Source organism: Gymnogyps californianus, chromosome Z (assembly GCF_018139145.2).
Source record: "Gymnogyps californianus isolate 813 chromosome Z, ASM1813914v2, whole genome shotgun sequence".
Classification (NCBI taxonomy): domain Eukaryota; kingdom Metazoa; phylum Chordata; class Aves; order Accipitriformes; family Cathartidae; genus Gymnogyps; species Gymnogyps californianus.
The window spans coordinates 49,218,522-49,241,166 of record NC_059500.1 but is presented as its reverse complement, the minus strand read 5'-3'; positions in this window follow the sequence as shown (position 1 = coordinate 49,241,166).

Here is a 22,645-nt window from a genome sequence, read left to right as displayed (position 1 = left end):
TGATATTTATCATTACTGGGGGTTCTTGGGAATTCTGTGCTTTCACTATTTGAGTGAGAGGATTAGTATATCTTGGGACACAGACTCAGTCTGGTCATAGTAGCCAGGACTTTGAGCAGATGTAAGTCAGAACAGTATGAGATATCTCTCAGGTAAGAGGAGACTAGACGCATGGCTTCATCCACAAGAACTGCAGGATTTTGCAGCGGGTGTCTTTCCTTGCAGCTATCCTTACTTTCCTGGGGAGGTAGAGTAAGGATATCATGCTTAAATGGAATTGTTAGCCTGTTTGTTAGATTTAAGACATATTGCTATCAGGTACAACAACTGCACGGCAATAGGCCAAATTATATTTATCTCTGGCATACAAATAGCCATTGTCTCAGTTACACAGATTATAGTCATACCTGAACTAAACACATTTTCACTGTTCTGCTTATAACATTTCTGTACAAACTGTCATCTTCTTTAAACTTGCTGAGCAATTTGAATGGCAAAATAGCATATTTTCAATAGGAAAATTATCAACAATGGTCTAGGTCTCAGGATAGCAAAGGGACCATACAATTAGCTCAATAAGCCAGCTGAGAATTTCCCTGGAGAATTTTCCCAGCTCTTGGCATAGGGGACATCTCAGGGATATGGCCAGGAGGTGGGGAGGAAAGGGGTGTGCACTGTGGCATAATCCTTGGGGGCTATTGTTTGTTAAAGCAGCCCCAAGGTTGCCCTTAATTGTGTTGTGGGCTGAACTGGCTCCTAACCAGCTGCTGGGGTGTGAGAACTACAAACATGGCAGAGGCACCTTTCTTTCTTCCGCCTCTCAGCTGCCGAAAGCATGGTTTGGCCAGGGTGCACGAGTGAGCCTCCTGGCTTATTCTTGGAGCTGAGCTTCTGTGCTGTGACATGTCACTGGATCCTAGCTCAGCCCTGGGACAACTATCAACCAAACAAGCTGGATATCTTGCTTATTTCCATAACTTACTCTTCTCAAAAAGTGAGCGCGCACACACACACACACAAATATTTCTGACGTGGGTGTCCACATGTGCACTTTCCGGAGCAAAATGGAAATGGACAGTAGGAGAAATAAGACAAAAAAATATTCTATAATTGAGGTACTTATTCTAGGGAGGTGTTAATTAATCATGAAAAAGAAGCAAGTTATTTTACCACACACAAAGACAGAAATCACACCAGACCCAGTGTTTTCCCCACTCTTCTCCCTGCTAGTGTTTTATGCTACCACCTTTTCCTACTTTTTGGAGAGCTACTCATGATATCAATTTTGAGAAATTCATTTTTTCACAGGTTCTACATTTTGCATGGTTCCTGTTAAGTGAATAAATCTAGGCCAACACTAGGCATCTGTATGTATCTGTGAGATATTTAAAGAAACCTTGTCTCCCTAATAGCAAGTCCACTCCCCACCCTTTTACCTTTGTGGGACATGTACTTTAAAAGCAATTCCACCTAGTAGAAAGCGTCCCAGTGTGTTTTGCAGCATAGGCAGATACCTGTCAGCCAGGACTTCAACCACGGCCTTAGGATTGTCACAGCCAGAAAATCCAGTTGTTACTGCATGACTGTCCGCACAACTCATCAATCAGAAAAGAGCGATTGCCCAGTTTTCCAATCTCCTCTCTGTCCTTTATCAGTTGCCATCTTGCCATGAAAAATCATCTGTATCTAGCAGTTATGCCTTAGCTCAACCAAGAGTTGGAGACAACAAAGCGGACCTTGACATAAGCAAACCTTGGTTACCAGATGCTATATGTAGGCAGCACTGAGCACACTAGTCTGAAAATGACAGTGTCGTGGGCAATTACAACAAAAAGAACCACATCCGAGAGCCAGCACTCCAAATTACCTGACTTGACATAGATTAGTGCAGAATGATAATACTTTGTGCCCTTTACTTTGGGTTGTTTTTTCTACAGGATTTACTGAAAAAGACTTCCCTATGAGGAAAACAAGAAAAATACACAGGGACTGTTTTGATCTGCTAAATTGTTCTGACCACTTCAGGCAATCCCTGCTGAGGTTTGTCTTACTGCAAGTGCCCCATAAACTCCCACCTACCTCCACTTCATACCCTCCACCCAGCAGAGGCCCTGCTGCTTATGCTACACCCTAACACAGAGCTGGAGAAAGATTATGAACCAGGGAAACTATCCAGGAACAAAATTGCATTTTTTTTTTTTCCATCTTCCAGAGGTAAATAAAAAGTCAAGCCCATCTGACAATGGGAAATGGTATTCAAAGCAAAAATAGAACCCCACATTTTGTTAGATATCCAAGTTTTTTTTCTGCTGAGAGGTTTTCATAAGAGCTATAACCTCTTTTGGTGGGGTTACATCACCATTTGATCTAAACCCCCACAGTAAGACTACATCTGCTACTAAGCTGTGTTGTAAATGTCTTTAATTTTTATATTTCATCTGAAGGGAGTTGTTAAAGTGGGTTTACAGGGTGATGGCTCTTTGAATAAAAGACATCAGGACTGAAGCAAAGCTCTGCATGACACTTAATTTTCACTCTAATAAGCCCTCCTAAAACATTACAAGATTTTGTTTTTCCCTGAACTTGCTTTCCCTTCCTGCATGATTATTATTTTTTTATTTTTCCTCCCTCCTTTTTTTTAAGGACACATTTGAGGAGAATGGTTTTATTTTTGCCCAGATGACACCACTTCTCTTTTCACCCTAAGCCAGATGTGCTCCTCTCTCTGAGCAAAAGAAATCTCTCTGAAGTCTTTTTTCAAAGCCATTTCTTTTATTTAGTCTTTTTTTTTTTTTTTTTTACTGTTCTTCTGGACTCTCCGGGGCCTTTAGTTTGACTTTTGTCTGTGAGGGTGGGAAGGGATCCTCCAATATGTTTGTGCTCAAATTTTAAGGTCCCTTTGGATGTGTTCTCCAATACATGAAAAAGTTCTGTGCTGGCTGAGCATAAGTAAGTGTGGGACCCTTCTTGATCACCTGGAGGGGTCATTGCAGAGCAAACATGAAGTATTATCTTTCTCAGTCCCAAGTGCTTTTATTGACTCATTTTGCCCTGAATAACAGACAAGAAAGAAAATGTGGAGTCCAGGCTTTTGGCATGGCAGCTCAGATGTGAGAGTATTTCCGCACAGCCATCAAACCTGGCTGGTTTGTTTTTTGTTTGAGGGTCTTGTTTTTGTTCTGGAGAACAAAACAAATGATTATGGATTGTGGACCCCAGTCATCCAGCAAAAAAATGCAAGAAAAGAAAAATCTGCCTCATTAAAGAAAAGGAAGGAATAATATCAATATTTACAATCTGACAAACAGAACATAGAAAACCAAGAGGTCCATCTGCAATGTGATATTCATCTGGAGAACAATGTTGTCAAAATGCAGGGAGATTCTGCAGCAGTTAGAATGAAGGGAATTACGTGTTTGCATCTCTTTGGAGATGTGGGTTTGAAAAGATTTCAAGTATGTAAGAACAGCATGGGCCATGTTCACCAGGCAGGCCTGAACCCAGAATTTGGTGTTGTAATTCAACCTGGGGCTTCTGGATTATGGGATACACAGAAATTACCAGCTAGATGAGATGAGAAATATTTTTCTCTCTTTTAAACCAAGACACAGTAATGAGGTTCCTAAAGGAATATTATTATTATTGCAACAGTAAGGTATTGAAACCAAGCACTCAAAAGTCACTAAATTTCATAAACAGATTTTTCCCGCAAGATTTATACAACCATATTGTGTATTTATTTTTGATTTGCAATTTCATTGTGAAACGTACATTTTAATGGATTATATTTGTCATTAGTGCACACCATAAATACAATAGTAATCATCAGATTCATAGCTAGCACTCATGCAGAGCTGTACATAATCACAATTCTCTACAAACATACTTGCCTCATGCTCAGAGTTCAAGTGGTAATTCCTGAATAAAGAACAGTGGAGATCAGACTTGTGTAACACTCAGAACCATCTGTGCTCCTGGGGCTGTAGAATGCAGACAAATGCCTGATTCCCTACTCCAAAGTACTTCTTGTCTGGACTATTTTCCTATGCTGGTATATTCATGCTTTCATTAAAATCAGCAAGAATAGCTGAAGCCCAGTGTGTGCACCAGTTCCCTAAAAATGCAGGGGCTTACTGCCCATTTCTCAGCAAGAGTCTGTAGAGATACAATATTAATTTGATTTCTAGCATAGATATAATCTACTTTTAGATTTGAGCTATTCTCTTTCATGCTGTCCTGTTAATATGTTTGGATATACACCCTTCCCCTGCTTCAGAAAACTTCTGAAAACCCACCTTTCTGTGAGGCATGCCAGGTGCTGGACTACTCCCCGCTCTGTGGGTGTTCTTCTTCAAATTATTTTGTTTGTATTGAGTTGTGCCTTCAGGGCCTTATCTTGCATTCCTTGCACACCCAACATTCACTGAAGTTGATGGAGATACAAAAGGCAGGCCTTTAGCTTGTGCTGGGATCTACTGAGCTTTCTCCTAATTCTGCCTCTGGTGTGGGCTCTGCTGTCCTAAATCCTGAGGACTGGGGACTTAGCACAATCTTTTCCATGTGAGGGGCAGCCTCTCTTCCCGAGTTCAGCACCCTCTCTCCCACCCTTTTTTTTTGGGGGGGTGGGGGTGACATCTGTGTAAGTATGATGTTGCATGTGCTGCTGTCACGGACACCTCTGCTTCCTGAATTCAGCAAGCACTAATGCTTTGTTTCTCAAATCACTTAGATGCTGCTATACAAGAGACTGAAAAACTCTCATTCCTTCCACTTACCGCCCTCTGAAAAAAACCACTGCTTCGATGTTTGTGGTATGTGTATTATATTATAGTCTTAGTGATTCTTTCATATCTATCCTTATTAAAAACAGACTTAGCAAACTTAATTAGGGGTAATTTGCATTCAAGCTATTCATTATTTACTTATCTTTGAACTGCAAACTGTAGGAATGCCATTTGTTCATTAAAATTCCCAATCTTTGCCCACTTTCCCTTTGATAGCATAGTGGTTAAAGAAAGTTGTGCTTAGCTGCTGACTAACCATTCTCTGCACACTGCAGAGATGGCTGCAGGCCATTATTTCAGCATTAGAAAGTAGTTAATATTGAATGCCATGAAGTTAAATTTGTGTTCATTTACTTATTATGTTGAAAATCAGTTGTTCATTCTGAACAAATTTCCCAGCACTACTCTCAGCCAAGCTCTGCAGACTCAAAAAACACGCGGTAACAATATTGAGAAGGTGAGGAGGTTTGAAATGGGATAAAAAAGAGGAATTAAACAGATCTCTGAAAAAGACACTGGTGCAACCCCCTGCCCTGGATAAGGCTTCTTTAATTATCACAGTCACCACCCTTGTTAGTTGCTTTTAATAGCACAAGGAAAAAATATCTGCTTTTTATTGTTAACCACTGATCTCTGAACAATTACACATCTGTTAATTCCTCAGAAGCTCTTGCTGTGTGCTGCTTACAGATATTGTAAATTGAAAAGAGATGCAATGGCAATCGTCTTGCCGACAGGGAAGAAGAAGGACCCATTTCTTAGTTACTCAATGGGGACTGTATCTCAAGTACCTCTTTGGTAACGTGGCTGTGCCTGTCTAAGGTGCAGGAATGATACCTCCACAGCAGGAACCACATAGGCAAGATAAGAAACCACTGGCTAGAAAAGTAACCTCAGCAGAGGGCTGCAAGGCTGGCCAGACCCTGGTGTGCTGTGTGGACTGGGGCAAATCATCTAGAACAAGTTTGGACAGTTAGTGCCTACTCAGGGATTGCTATTTGACAATGCCTCTGTTTGATTTTCCTCTTCCAATGCAACCTAAAAACGATGACATCTTCTAACACTCCCTCCCCCTTCCCTCCATCTCTTGAACTAATGAGCAAATAAGGAAAGAAAATTAAAGAATAAAAAATGTAAGCACTGATAGGGTGAGATCAATAAACTGTGGATTGCTAGCACTGAGTGAGCCTGAGTAATCTTCTGCATATTGCATGTTGAGTTAACTTGCAAGAGAAATATGTTCCCTCTTATTGTCCTGTGTCTCATTGTGGAAAAGGAAGCAGGGACTGCAAATTAAAATACCCTTGATTTAGGTTCTGAAGGGAGTGCCCAGGAGTTCTTCCTCTATTGCCACATGCTAGAAATTGAACCGTCTGCACCATTACAATATAACGAGAATATTTTATTATTGTTTTCAGCCTGTGTCTTGTTTTGTCCTGTTCCCCCCCCCCCCCCCAACAAAAAGTCCACTAAGGATGCTCTTGTGAGTAGCATCAGCAAAAGATGCTACTCTACATCAGCACAGGACTCTGCTGTTTCAGACTCACTGCTGCAGGGCAGAAGGTGAAAGGTACATGAATAGTGTGTGATACATGAACATGTGATACTATACAACATGCTGGCATAAGAGTGCTAAAGATTTCCTGAGCTGAAATACACTACACTGAGAATTATTCACTGGGTACATATGGGGCTAAGAGGAGCTCAGCCAGAAGTGGACAGCTAATGACAGTGAACTATGTTTATAGACATGTTTGCATCACATGAGCTTTGCATAAATAATGAGAAGTCTCTGAGCCACCAGTCCAGGGAATGTACTGCTCTTAAGGACAGTTCCTTTTCTTCCACCGTCAAAAATTTTACTTGGGGTAATGCTGGTGAGCAACAATTTCCCCAAATCACGGAACAAGGGAGGAAGGGTGGAGGTCTCTTCAGTCCCAAGGGAACCTATAAGAAAAGTTAGAGCAAGAATGAAAAAAAAATGCCTGATAGGTTATTAATTTTACACGCAGGCAGTCAATTCATGCAGAGTATGACTACCACGGTAACAATGGAGCTAATTTTGGGATGCACTAGGCCCACAGGTGAAAGAAAATAAGGAAGTTTAAGCAACAGAAGAAAACTCATAGGAACAGAATATTTAATATTTATATACAGTTGTAGTTCTCACTCTAGCAAATACGAGCCAGCTTCTACAGAGCTAGAAATGCTGTCCTCTTCTTCTGAAGTCTGGGTATGACAGAGCAGAAAGTGAGGAATATCACAGACTTCAGTGTAATTACTTGGATGGGAACCCATGTTTACACCTCCCTTGCTACGATCTGCCAAACCAAATTAGTAAGTTGGGTTTTCCCATCTACAGCTGATGGAATTGTGTACAGCACACTGTATATATGGTGCTGATACTCAGTTGTGAAATAGGCTGTATTTTTTTCCTGCTTTCTGAAAGGAGAAGAGAAACTTATGCTTAAAGAAAGGAAGCTCATTCAAACTCTACATGTAAGACTATTTTCTCAGCAAATGGTGTCTACTTACTCTTTACTTCTAAGCTCTCTCATGTCAAAAATCACCAGTTTGTCACAAAGGGGAACTGTAAAGGGCAGCTGAAGAAATTAAAGAATCTGTATGCTGGATTTACTTACGTTTGCATAAGAATAGGCTACTTTTAATCTCTTGAGCTTCCAAAGGAAATACTCTGGAGGGCCAAAAGAGAGTTATTTAATTACCTGAGAGATTCACAAGAAATTAGGCTTCAGTGATGCCTAGGATCAGTTAAATTAATAGGGAATATGCTTCAGTCAGAGTGTTTGACAGTTATACAGTGAAATTCTGGTGCTAGCGCATTTCCATTGGCTTCAGTAGGGTCAAGATTTAGCTCATGTTAGCTGTAAACTGAAGATGATTGCTGAATGGGCTGATTCAGGCTACTGTTAGCCTCTTAGAAGAGGACAGCACACTGCTTCCAAAATTATCTTTCTGGATGCTACAGACTTGATTTTTCTGAGGTCAATTCAATTTGCCAATGTATGTGTGGCTACAGCCCTAAAACACTCAAATGGAAACAATATAAAATGCTAAATATAGTAGCATTTGAGTGAGGGGGTTTGTTTTTTTGTTGTTGTGGGGTTTTTTGGTTTTTTTTTAAAAAAAGGTTTGAAAACAGTTTTTAATGTCTTGGGAACTGTAATGTTCAAAGGGAAGGCCATGGCAATACACAAAAAGAAAAGGCCATGTAAGAGCATGAAAAAGAGCCAAATTCTGATCTCTAAGCACAGAACCAAGCCAGTGCTATGGAACGAGTTTTCTCTGGATTTACACCAACATAATGTGGCCCAGAGTGTAACCATTTGTTTTATCATAAGCCTAAAACCAGATCACTTTGCTTTGACACCTCGTTTTGGCTGCAATTGCACATGCATGCACCCACACACATGCACTCACATTCTCTTCAATAGCCTTTCAGTCATGCCACAGAGCTGTACAGTCACTCCTGGATAAGCTGTGTTAAATTAAAATTAAACATCACCAAGCTTTGTGCTCAGCCTCCCTCTGTGAATGCTCTGCTGCGGGTGTGCAGGGGGTTAATATCACAAATGTTCCACAGGAGGTTAGTGGGATTCGGTTTCAGCTAACATTTATTTTGCCAGCTCCTGTTCACTTTCATCTCTGCTTATGAACACTATTATCTTGTTTGTAATAATATATATAGATCACTGCAGCTGCGCTCTGCAAAATTCATCCATTTTTTGAACTTTGCAAAAAAAATTCTGCAAGTCTTTTATCACATTACTGAGCATTGTGAATTCACCCACCTTCCCATCCTGGTCTCTCATACAAATTGTAAGCAGGTGTGCGTTTGCAAACCTTTCACTGAGAATGAAACGCTGTCATGTTTCTAATGTAACCTCACACCCAATGCAGTTTTGTCCTTTCACTCAAGACTAATTGTGAGCTGTTGTTTTTAAAAAAGGACTAAGCTACTTCAGCTCCTTTACTTTTTGTCTGTTCCTATTGTTAATTTCCTGTTACAGGCATTACCTTTGGCACATGTATGGCGTGCACCAGGTCAGCATTCTGTGCCTAAACTCTTCTGTCACTTGCTCAGTAGATTGCCAGTAATAATACTAATATCTAACTCTTATATAGCACTTTTCCTCTCTCGCAAACATACAGCTTGCTGTCCCGGAATCAGTGGTGCTAATTATCGACCACCACTGGAAGGGCTATTAGCGTATTTAACATTTTCTTTCACGAACTTACAGGAGTGTGCTAAGTCACATGCTTTTCCATAGACATGATGTAACCCCAGTAATATTTTTACTTTAAAATCCAGTCAGCCTAAAGAAGGAAATGGGTCTTTTTAAACAACCTGTACAGTACAGATGCCTTGAAAAGCGGATGGAAGACTGTAAAGAGGCAGGACTAGACTTGAATTTACACTAAAATTTCCAGCAAAAAATCCTCTTGTGATATGTTTTTCTATGGTTTGATCCTATGGCTTTATTCTAGAAAGGCACACAAAGCAAACTCTTGGCTGTAAGTTCTTAATGTTTACCTATCTCGCTATTACTATAGTACAGCTTACAATGGAGCTATTATTCCAGAAATTGAATGGTGTGATACAATAATTGACTTCCTTACTAGTTTCCCAGTCTTCTTCCTCTTCAAGAATCAGAAGTCATTGAATGACTAGGTCATAGCTCTATTCTGCTTTTCTCATTTTGAGACAGAAAAAGGCAGACTAACTTTCAAAGCCTCTACCCCAGGCTTTCAAGAAGGCAGAGTGAAAAAGAAAGAATAGAAAAGGAAACAAAAAGGAAATGAAATGGAGATTTAAGTAGTTTAGACCTTGTGCTCAGCAGTCCACAAGATCAAACTCGCTCCTCTCCATGCAGCAGCTGGTATCAATGCTCTTGCATTGTTCAAACAAGTTCCAGCATTTAGTGAGCTGGGACACTGCCTTCTACTGCACTTCTGTAGAGGCCGCCTCTCTGGTTGCGACTGAAGTGTGCCTTCCAGAAGCAGCTTTGCATTACTTTGACAAAGCCAGACAGCACCTGTCCTTGAGGCTTTACAAAAGGTAGTAAAGGGAAGGAGAGAGTAATCTCTCTCAGGCCTCTGCTGCTATCACTCTCCCTTTATATTTCATTTAGAGCAAAACATGAACAAAGAAAGTGTGTTAGACATGCACACTGTAATGAAAATCCATGACTCGACTATGCATTCATAATTATTTTATAAATAAATGGCTTCTGGAGAGCCACATCTGTCTCTTCCCACAGAGTGTATGTCTTTCATTAATGTATTACAGGCCGAATGAAGCCAGCCTGAGTGCTTTGCTTGCATCTTCCTCTTCCTCTCCATCATTGTCCATGGATAGGTTTTTGTGGTTCGGAGAGAGCTGCAAGCCCCACACGTCTCTGCAGGACTGATGGCTCGTCAATAACATTAGCCAGCATTATGGGCCGCATCGGTGTAGAACAGAATCAATATGGCCAAGTAAAAAGTCTAATCAGTTGACATGACCATCTTCAGCAGGGCTTATGTTACAAGAAATGAGTTTTTTTAAGGAATCAGCATCAGCGCTGCTTATTCACCCCACACCAAGAAGCCTTGACGAAGATTTATTGCTTCTTGTTTTGTTAGCAGTGCAGGGTAAGCTGGTAAAAGTGAAATAATCATTCAGGTTAAAAGAATAATAAAGACCGGACTCTGCAAACACTGCCCACATTTTCCTAAGAAGCTGAAAAGAGCCGCTCTAGGGCACTGCACAGTGTGGAAGGGAAGCCGTCTGCACTAGGAAACAAAAAGAGTTTAGGGACCTGAATACAGGGATTCATGCCCTTTGTCTGACTAGGTCGCATTCTGTTTTCTCACCATCTCTTTTTTTACTGAAGGGACAGATTCAGCTCTCACTTCCACTTGTGCAAATTGAAGTCACTTGGCTGAAAATAGGATTGTTCCAGATTTCTATCAGCATAAGTGAAAGCAGACTTTGGCAGTCGTGCCTATGGCAATGTACACATCTTAAAACAAGTTTCTCACTGATGCATAGCTTTATCTATGTGGTAATTACGGAGCTGTTTTACAATCATCTCCCTTTCTCTTTCTCCTCACCCCTCTGCATGCAGATTCACCCACAACATGAGAGCAACAGGGGTGCAGCTATCAGATATTTCACTTTTATGAACTCTGCTGATCATCTGTTCTCATTTGTCCAGTCATCTGAGGGAAACCCTGTTCAATCATGTGAGGGTAAAGCATTAGTGAAATCGTTAGTGCAGCATGGGCAGGCTAATAGGCCCATGCCTCAGCCATTTTTTTGCAGGCAACATATCGCCTACATCAGAGGTACTTCAGCAGTGTTATTTCCTAAACAGGTAAAAGAAAATAATTGCATCTTGGAGGCAAGCAGCTTGTTTGTGAATGGGAAAATGGACATGTTAACTACTCCCATCCCACTTTGTTAGAATGAAATAGCTGGGAAATGCTCATTAAAAAATAAATAAATCTTGAAACAGGTTAAGTGCTTATTCAAATTAACAACAGAATCAGAGGAAATTAAAGGGCCTGATCCCACAGGGGCCTTCGCAGGCTAGACACGAGGAGAGGAACAGAAAGTTTGACTCAGGCTTTTCTGCCATTGCCAGGAAAGACTTGATGCTTGCAGACCAGTCTGTGGTACTTATACACAGAAGTGTGACAAACGTGGTGATCTCCTCCTGGGCAGTGGTAGACCTTCAGTCTCAGCACAGGATTACCAGGTCACTCAATACAGTCATAGGCAGTGGGCAGTCACCCTGCCAAGTTTAATCTCATTTTCTCCCTTTTAGGCACATATGGAGACGCACACACTCTCTACAGGTTTCATCATGGGGGAGGAATTGTTCTGGGTTTTTAATATTAGAATAGTAACTATGGGCTTCAGTCAAAATGGAGGCCTACAGCAGCATGCACAGACAAGACAAGTTCTTCATCGCCAGGAGTCAATGTTAAGTGCACATCAATACTGAACTTGTTCCTTAGTGGCAGAGTTCACCTCCGAGTTTCCAGTAACATTGGCTGTCAAAAATGTTAGAAAGAGAGAATCAGAAGGGTAAAAGTGAGAAAACTCGTGGGTTGAGATAGAGACAGTTTAATAGGTAAAGCAAAAGCCCCATGTGCAAGCAAAGCAAAACAAGGAATTCATTCACTACTTCCCATCAGCAGGCAGGTGTTCAGCCATCTCCAGGAAAGCAGGGCTCCATCATGTGTAACGGTTAATTGGGAAGACAAACGCCATCACTCCCAACGTCCCCCCCTTCCTTCTTCTTCCCCCAGCGTTACATGCTGAGCGTGACATCATATGGTATGGAATATCCCTTTGGTCAGCTGGGGTCAGCTGTCCCAGCTGTGTCCCCTCCCAACTTCTTGTGCACCCCCAGCCTACTCACTGGTGGGGTGGTGTGAGAAGCAGAAAAGGCCCTGACTCTGTGTCAGCACTGTTCAGCAATAACGAAAACATCCCTGTATTCTCAACGCTGTTTTCAGCACAAATCCAAAACATAGCCTCATACTAGCTACTATGAAGAAAATTAACTCTATCCCAGCCAAAACGAGCACACCTATGTGGGAAAAAATAGTCCAGCATCTGTGTGTTTTGTGATTGTCTTTTTTGTTGCTGCATGAAGAAAAGCAAGTTTTTTTAACCAATCTAGATTCTGAACACAAAGTTGGTTTGTTTTTTTTTTATGAGAATCCTGCTGCAGAATATTAATAGTGTAACATTAATTGAAATGGTTTATTAAAGTAAAAAAAAAGAGTCAATTTCTATTAAGATTCCGCCATTTATAGTGATTCAAGGGAATATTCTACTCTCAGAGCCCCAGGATCTTGGTATATAACATCCTCATTTGTGCTAATGGAAACTTTACCCCTTTGAATTCACAAGGACTGAAAAGTTTCACCAGGCGCACAGGCTCTGTATAAATAAGCATCACACAGCAAACATATTCTTTTAAAAGGATTATCACTTTGACAGCTATTCAGTTGGGGTGGCTTTTTCTGTCCCCTGGAATTCCCAGCTTGCCCTCTTAACTACACAGAAGGTAAATCTGTATAATACTTCACAGCTGCCTTTATTGGGACCTGACACTGAGCCTACTGGATGTGCTTTCCTGGTACAAAGCACCTCGTCAAGTTTCCTGCTCTGGATACAGTGAATGCAGCTGATGAGCTGTCTTATTAAAAGTTATGAGGAAAGGATGTTCACTCCATTACTTTCTGAACTACTGGATATGCACGGCAAAGCTGCCGAGCCAGTCAGTCCCTCAGAGCTCCCTCCCTCACACACAGGCTGCATGCTAACGTTTAATAACACATTGCTCCCATGGTGGTCACCATCAAATTTTAAATTTTCTTTTTTTTTTTTGATGGCATCTTTTGCTCAATCAGTGTTACCATAACGTTTCCTCATCACTGCAGACCAAACCTGAGCCTTGTTGTACCGCTGGCACCGAGCACGCTGGCAAAACTCCCAAGAGTTTTAAGCTGGGGCTCTGCCACCCCTCTGCCTGTAGTGATGGGAACAGGGTCAGGAGCAAGACCTCCCTGCACCCTGCCTCATTCAAAAGGAAAAGGCAGGGCAGCACCATGCTTGCTGGGGAGCCCACCAAGCCCTGAGAGCCAGGGGGAGGCTGAAGCTCGAGGGGCTGAGCACAGAAGGGCTGGCGTGGCACAGATGGTCAAGGACACCAGAGACAGGTGTAGTGCAAGGGGAGCTGAGGTGTTGGACTCCTGCATCGTTCCACACCGCACACCCCCTGCCCAGGTTCCTGCTGAGGGTGAGCTTGGGGAAAGGGGAACAGGGGCAGAGCTGCGACAAAGAGCAGCTGTGAGAGAGACATCTGGGCCAGAGGCAGGGCCAAGGGAGGCCCAAGGTGCCGTAGCAGAGCTGGCTTGAGAAAAGCAACCTTCTTTTTAAAGAAGAGGATACAGCAGTTGCTGCAGTCGTGGTTCAGCAGGGCCAGCCTCAGCAATGCCATGTATGGAGTGTGTAGTCATTACCTTCCCATCAGTAAAGGAATAAACTATTTTCTCAAGTAGTTCAGGTAAAAGCTGCAAATAAATTCCTTTTTCTCCACCACCTCACTGAAGCAAAAAACATTTTGCAAGCAGCCGGCTTTGGAAAACTGCTGGCGCTTGGACTGGAAGAACACAATTAAAAGATGCAGTAAAAATTGACAAATCTCGATATGGGGAGCTGAAAATACATTACAATCCCAATCGAACTATAAATAAAAAAACTAAATTAAATAAATCTTGCACAATTATGGATTAAAATATGTTTGGCTTTAATGACTTAGCACACAGGCCTTGACTCTTGAAATGGTTGCTGAGACCACGTGGCTTGCACAGGGATGTAATAATAAACAACTTGCCTGCTGCTGCAATGCCATATAGGGGTGATGATGGAAGAGGGACCAGCATTTTGCTGGTTTTATGGTTACTGGCCTCCTTCATGGGCCCTGCTCTCTGTGCAAAACTCTGCCCATATACCTTCAGTAACAGCAAGCAGTGTCAATAATGGACTCAATAATGAGTGGAAAAGAAACCCAACCCATAACAACAAAATCTCTGGGGGAGCATTAGCAGCAATTGCTGTCATCCAACATTGGGAAACTGCAGATCTTTCTTGAAGGCAGCCTATCCTCCACAGGCTGCAGCAGGATGCTGGGCTCAGTGAGCTGTGAGGTGGCAAACCCCGAAAGGGTCAGGCTTGGTGGATGGCAATGTGCTCCTCCACCACAGCTCAGCAGAGCAGGATTTTGGTGGCCCAGGTCTGCCTGGGCAGCTGTGGGGTTTGGAGGGAGGTGGTGGCAGGAGAGGTGGGCACCCGTCCCTGCTCTGCCCTCTGCTTGCCCCAGCCCATGGCAGGAATTCTGGAGGGTGAGTGCAGAGTGCTGTCCTCCTCTTTTGGATGATAAGCAGGGATCAAAATATTTTCCATAGCTACCGCTTTAGCTGCTGGGCCAGGATAGCCTCAGCAGCTATCACTTCCTTCTTGAGAAAGGAGGGGAATGGGTGTGGATCCAGACCACCTGAATGGCACTGACGTGGCTGGCCCCAGATGTCCACTGTGCCGAACTGATGCCCAGAGCTCTGAGAGGCTTTCCAGATCTGTAGCTGGCTGCCTAACCCCTCACTATGGCCAAGTAATTACCTGCACTAGACCACCTCTGTGAAGGGGAGGGTTGAGCCTTAACACAGGGCAATCACTTTTCTTACCACAGTAAGCTGGAGCATGGTTTCCATCAGGCAAGTAGCTCTGTGAGAACTAGCTCAAAGTTCCCCAGGGTGTGGGTCCTGTGTTGGATAGCAGCACTGAGGGAAGAGGTTCTTGCAGTTGTTCCCCTCTCTGCAGCCATTCCCAGGGTTAATATCTCGCCTCCTTTTCCTATTCTCCCTTACTACTCACACCTACCATCTTGGTGTTTCTAGCCTTTGGCTAAATTTGGTTGAAATAGGTCCGTGCATTCATGTTACTGGGGAGGGGACAGAGAGGCAGAAGTTGCATGCAGGCAGACCTATATGCCTGCATTCAGATGGCATAACACTCATTTCCTTAGGAAACTAGACTAGAAAGAAAACAGCAGTCTACTTTTTCAGGCCTTCCTGCCCTCTGTTTCTCCTACTTACTTTGAAAGTTATGGTAGCTTAAAATAATCTCTACGCTGCATCTAGGAATTTATGTGTTATGCTTTCTTCAAACAGTTTTTTTAAAAGGTCTCCTGATTTAAAATATAGCATGTGAGTATGATTTTTTTTTTTTCTCCTTCAACAACTGTTTTCTGGAAGATCTGAAGTTGATTATATTGGGATTGTGATTACTTAGTGGCTTGACTAAAGCTATTTCACACTCAGCTCTGATGTGTTACTTTGAATTAAGATGAGAAGTTTTCTCATCTTAAGTTTTACAGAAAAAGCCATTCCAAAAAGCAAGTGTTCGATGTGTCCAAAAATTCCTCCTTGAAAACTTGCCTTAACATGACATATGACTGTATTTTGCAAGCTGTTTAGTCACCCATTATTTTTGTTTTATTAGACGTAGTTGACCCTTTGATCTTGGTGAATTAACAATTTTACTGATCCAGAGGCTGTAAGTCTAACCCTCATGCTTGTTGACATTGTTTTCTTATGGCCTGGCATTTGTAATCATGCAAGTTCTTGCTATAGCTTATTTGTTTCTAAAATGTTCTCAGAATTGATTCCCTGACATACTCTTTGTGACTTAACAGCTTTCACTGACTTTTCTGTGTGGCTTAGCTATTGCAGTTTGCAATAGAATAACACAAGGTTCACATGTATTTTGGCAATTTACCATCTTTTAGAAATGTCTACTTTAGGGTCTTAGACATTGCTGAAAAAAAGAAAAAAGTCATTGCAAAGTTTTTTCTGGGCTGTGGCCAGCTTAAGGAAAACACAAAGTTTTCAGGATAGAATTTAGTGGATTTGTAGAGAAACTTGAAACATGGTACACCTCTTGACCTGAATTCTTGTAAGCCAATATGGAGTGTATATATACCATAATGAAATTCTCCAGTTGCAGTATACATTTCATTCATGTAGCATTTATCACTGGAATCAGTGGACACTGACTGCTGTAGTATGTCAAGAGTTTGACCTTTGTTATTCTGATCTTAATTACAAGGCCAGGTCTAGGATATAGAGTCCAGTTTCCTACCAGCTCCCAGGCATGTCAAACCCTGATTAGAGCTTTCCTTCACCAGGCTGGGTTGAACAAACCTGGACCAAAATGGAGCTCAGTGAGTGTAAAGTTATGTGAACAGATGCCAGAGGTCATGGGAACAGGATGGAAAATTTTACACAGCAACTGTAATGTTTTACATCTTGTAAAATAACCCAGGAGCTAGGAAATAATTTTTTAAAATCCAAATTTCAAAGTTTGTCTTTTCTCAAGTCACAGAAAATATTCCAGACAACCTGCATTTTTGATACCTCCCAGCCCCTTTCCCAAATCATTGAGAAAGGTATGTTGTCATTATTCATCCCTAACAAGAGGATGAGGATATCTGTCTGAAGTATAGTCTAGTGCAAGACACCTCCTGTGAAGCACTTAGGACAGGACTTCTAGAGGAGTACAGTCTTTGTGTAAGTCTTTTGCCTTAGATATTTTAATTCTAAAATTTTACATAATTTTGATTCTGCAAAATTATTTATTTTGAAATGAACACACAAACAAAAGGAAAAGGAAAACTGGGATTGTAGGACACAAAAATATGAAATTACAAGAGTGCTTTGAATTTTTAATATCACTTAAATTTGAAAGACTGAAGCTCTCTAAAACCTTGTAAGTGGCATAATATTTCAAATCGCTTCATACTGCACATGCCCAGAGCTCTGATAACCTCCACACTCAACTGCTTATGAGTTTTTTTCTTCACACATTCAAATAATGTGAAGCTACTCTCTGCAACGTAGAGTGTGTGATTCATAATTATTGTACCATTTCAGATTTCTCTGTGAGTCCTGGCATATGGTAAAGAATTCAAACTCTGTTACAGAGGATCAAAATATATTGGACCAATTAAATCAAATGCTCTAACCAAGAAAACGTAAAGTGATCTTAAAATGTGTGATTAAAAAAGACAAAGATAAGAAGGAGGGGCCGCTGTGTAAAAATATCATCTTGGAAAGAAAGAAAAAGGAATTCATATAGCAAGGATACTTTTACTGGCCCAAGAAAGGGCTGGTAAGAAGCAGAAATTACCATCAGATACGGTAAAAGAATAGATATTTCTTTAAGACGTGAGAAAATGAGTTGGCAAGATGAATGCATTTACTGTGTACTGTGGTACAGGTGAGAATACCAAAGGGTCTTGAACTTATCCTCATAACAGTCTGCTTACTTAGTTAAACATCACTGGGTATAGATGAAATAAGATGGAAAGGAAGTCCAACCCATGCTTTTGCAGATAACCATATTTTACGTCTCCTCATAAACTGATTCAGTCCCTTATCATCTAGCTAGTTCCCATTTCAGCCTCTTCTGCTGATATTGGAAGGCTGATCCAGAATCTCTCTGCTCCAGCGCTTAAACTTGTTTCTCCTTTCCAGCATAAAATTATATGTAGCTATTTGTTCTTGTTAGTATACATAGCTCTTCTTTTTCCGTTGTGTTTACACCCCACTCCACTGTCATATATTTATGCAGCACAGTCATGCTCCCCTTTCACCTCTCATTTGCTTGGCTATGGAAACGAAGATCTCTTAAGCTACCATTATAAAAGTGCCTGTTTCTTTCTCTGCAAGCACAGGCAGCCTTTCTTTGAATTTGTCTTTCTCGTCCATGGGCAACTGAACTATATGCAGTGCTCTAAATTGAAGGCTGGGTTGGGTTTGGGGATGTAGCACTGGTGCTGTCCAGACTCTCATGCAAATGACTCATCTGATAAATCATGGAATCACATTTGATCTTGAAAGCCTCTGCACTTCATCAGGAAGGATCTTCTTGTTGCTTGGTCTCACTTTATTTACCCAGTGAAAGAGGATTTTGCTATTTGCTTTAATTTTGCAAAGTCTGAGTCAGCTTGACCTCTGGCAAGTCTGACATTGTTCCTAGGACTTCTAAAACATGCATTTTGGGGTGGCCAATGTAGCTCTTCTGTGTAAATTTTTTTTAGGCTTTTTTTCTCACTACTAGCATCCCTTTTGACACCTTTTGTATTGGTAGGTGATATTTTCCCTAGGTACTGCTACAGTGTTTAGGAATGGAGCTAAAAATGGAGATCTGGATCCCACATCAGCAGCACGCTGCTCTGGAGCACTTGCTATGAGAAAGCAATCCCAAGCAGTGCAGGAAATTCCAAAAGGAGCATTCAATGGCTGCCATGTGGCAAAATGCTCAGAAAGCTTCAAGCTTCTCGGCAAGCCACCATTTGGGACTGGTACTCCACTGGGATGTATTACCAGTTCAATGGCATTACCTCTACAGGAAATTTTTGCTAAACTGTGTGTTGGTCATTGGGGGAAACACTTCACCTTGGAAGGAGCTATCATAGGATCAGCAGTGTATTGCTGGGAGAATTGAAATCTAGCTGAAACACTGGAGCAACAGGGAGGCTATAATAGGATTTCTTTTTCTTTTTTTTTGGCTAACGGTTGGAAGTTGCCACCTGAAAGCAGGGCTGTGCTGGGCACTGGGATCCTATGGAGACCATAGCGTACATGCAGCACATAGCTACCTTGGCTCTGCCATGACAGACAGGACTGTAAGCAGCAGTGCTTATTTGGTCTGACTGTCATTTTGTGTTCTTCTTTACAGAGAGGTTTCAGCTAAAGGTCACGGGAGAGCCACTGTATATTTTTTCTTCAAACAAAATCAATTGAAGGACCTAGAACACAATAAGTTATGTTGCAGGGCTGCACTTGCATGTATTCCCATTGGAGACCTATCAATGTGAACTAGCACTGTTGGGAAATCTCTCCAGCTACCCCAGTTAATCAATATCTGTTCATTATACTGTCTCTGATGAATACGAGTGAGGATTGCTAAGCATGAGTCAGGTGACTTAAAAATAACTGCACCTCACATAAGATCAATAGAGGGTGGTTTTTTTCCCAGTATTACTTCAGGCAAACTAATGTACTTTTTATCCCTCTCTCTTCTTACCACCCCTTGCTCATTGTTGGTATATCAACATCACTGTAGGAGTGGCTTTATTAAATTAGTAGCACTTAATCTACTGTCATACTGTCAACTTGCAGGGAGTGAACAAGCAGACAGCAAGTTTTCAAGTGGCCCAATGCACTTCGACTGGCTCTCACCCAGGCAGTTAGATCCAAGCTGTGCCAAAAGCAGTCTTTCTGGGTGCCTGCTAATATCTCTGCACTGAATATGAAAACCCTATGCTAGAAAAAAATTGTTTTAAAGGAATTCATGCCAATTATAGATGTGTTATGACAGATGAAAAGATTATAATTATGCTTGGCTTCCATGCAGAACTACATTAACACATCTATGACATTTAATAACATGGGAGGATAACCACATGCCTCAACAGAGGTTGACTTTCCTCAAAGTTGCTTAACTTTTATTTTTTTTCCCTTCCTCCCTCTTTTTCCTGCCCACCGAAATTAAGAAGAGCTGCATGTGCTTGCAGCATTTTGGGGGAAACAAGGAAAAGTAAGAAAAAAAGAAAAGGAAGGGGAAAAAAAAAAAAAGAAAGGAAAAAAGAGAAAGAGAAAGAATAGAGAAGGTGAGAGAGAGAGAAGGAGAAGGAGAAGGAGAAGGAGAAGGAGAAGGAGAAGGAGAAGGAGAAGGAGAAGGATGGAAATGGCATGGGAAGAGAAGGGAAAGGAAGGGAAGGGAAGGGAAGGGAAGGGAAGGGAAGGGAAGGGAAGGGAAGGGAAGGGAAGGGAAGGGAAGGGGTGGCATGTAAATTAATGACATGAAGCTAACAACCACAAGTCAGTAACAGATTAAAGGCATTCAGCTCCTTATTGGGCTGTTTATGTCAGACTGATGAAAACCAGGCAAACTGAATAAACACTCTCTCAAGCCTTTAGTTAGTGGACCTGTGGCAGACATCTTCTATCTATATGGCTCATGACTCTCAGCACATAGACTAAATTAAATCTGGGAAGAAGCTGGATTGGAAGGTGAAGTCCTGTTTTCAGAGCTAAATGTTTTGCAGAAAACTGGCTCTTGGTCATGCTGGGAGGGCTGCAAAAGGATAGGCCTGCTGACAGCTTAGGAAAGTACTAAATCCGTCAGAAAGTATGCATTACCTGCCAACCAACCAACCACTTTCCTCAGACTTACAGTTCATAGTGCTTAGCGAATGCTAGTTAATTGGCCTTCACATTCCTTTCTTTCCCCACCCCCACCCCAACATTCAGCTGGTGACTCCAGTTGCCTCCATTTTGCTGATAAGGAAATGTGAGGCAACCAAAAAAGCTTATTGACTCTTGCCAAACACTGAGCAGGCTGTTTCCAGTCCAGCTAACCTATTAGAGAAAGGCTCATTTGCAAGCAGATATCCATTCCCATTGAGCTAAACAGGACTGTACATGTGCTTAAAGTTCAGCACATACCCACATGTTTTGAGGCATCACAAGCCCCAGTGCTCAGCACCTTGCAGCTCTTAACAAGCTGAGTTGTCTTTTGCTCTTCTTTTGTAGAATGAATTAATATGAATCATATTCCAACACATTGACTCAGATATGCTTGTAACGTGGCCTTTTTGTCCGCATGAACACAGTGCCATGGACAAAAATATCCTGTTATGAGACAACTCTTCATCTGTTTGCTTTCTTTATTGATAAGACGTGCAGTATTGTCGTGGTTTAACCCCAGTCAGCAACTAAGCACCACGCAGCCGCTTCCCCCTCCCCGCTCCCAGTGGGGTGAGGAGGAAAGGAAAAAAAAGTAAAACTCGTGGGTTGAGATAAGAACAGTTTAATAACTAAAGTAAAATATAATACTAACAATAGTAATAATGAAATATAATAATAATAATAATAATGAAAAGGAATATAACAAAAAATAAAGGAGGGGGGGAGAGGAAAAAAACCAGTGATGCACGATGCAATTGCTCACCACCCGCTGACCGATGCCCAGTTAGTTCCCGAGCTGCGATCCGCACCTCCCGGCCAACTCCCCCCTGTTTATATACTGGGCATGACGTTCCATGGTATGGAATACCCCTTTGGCTAGTTCAGGTCAGCTGCCCCGGCTATGCTCCCTCCCAGCTTCTTGCACACCTGCTTGCTGGCAGAGCATGGGAAACTGAAAAATCCTTGGCTTAAGATAAGCGCTACTCAGCAGCAACTAAAACATCAGAGTGTTATCAACATCATTCTCCCACTAAATCCAAAACACAGCACTGTACCAGCTACTAAGAAGAGAGTTCACTCTGTCCCAGCCGAAACCAGGACAAGTATGTAGAAAATGACTAGCACCATAAGAGCTCAGGCTGAACCAAAAGCATTTACACCAGAAGAATCTTGCTCACATTGTGCCAGCTGCTACAGCTGTCCCTTAGAAGAAAAACAAGATTTCTTAACAAAAGAAAGTATTATGCCCTGCAAATGGGACTTCAGAACATCTCCCCACATCACACACTCTTCTTGTCCGTACGGAACACAAAGACAATCACAAGAATTCAAAGGTGAATCCTTTGGTGATAAATGCTTATGGCCCAGTCCTAGATTACCAGGCAAAGGTCAGTGGGGAGACTCATGTGGCCAGTGTCCTCACCTTTTCAAAGCACGAGAAATTTCTTACTCAAATACTGAGATTAGTGAGCTGTGTGCCTCTGCTTTGAAAAGCAAAAGGGGGACTGACCTGTGCTAGGACACTAAGTTAGAGTTTGGCAAGATCTTTCACTTGAATTTCTTCCTCTGTCAGACGTACCTAAGTGTGAGCAATGCCCATCTTAAGAGGTTTTTGCAGACACTTAAGTGACTAACTTAGTGAGACTGTGGGACTCTGGACGCCAAACTAATGATGGCATTTCTAAGGAAATGTGTACAAGCCAGGGAAAAAAAAATTATACCTCCCCCCCAAAACTTTTACCTATTCAATTTCTGGCAAATATGCAAATCTCTTAAACATAGTAGGCGGCTCTTAAACTACAAGAGGCCTTGTGCAAGCTTTGCAGGTCAGCATCTTTGCAAGACCATACGCCTTTCCATGGAAAGGTGTATTGTTTAAATCAGTAAAAAATGAAGAAGTGAAAGACAAAGAGACAGAAAGGTCAGTGACTGATAAATCTTTAATATAAAAATTGTACAAGAATTTTGATACAAATTACAAGAGGTATTTGGACAAAGTATGAGTAAAACTCCATTTATATCCC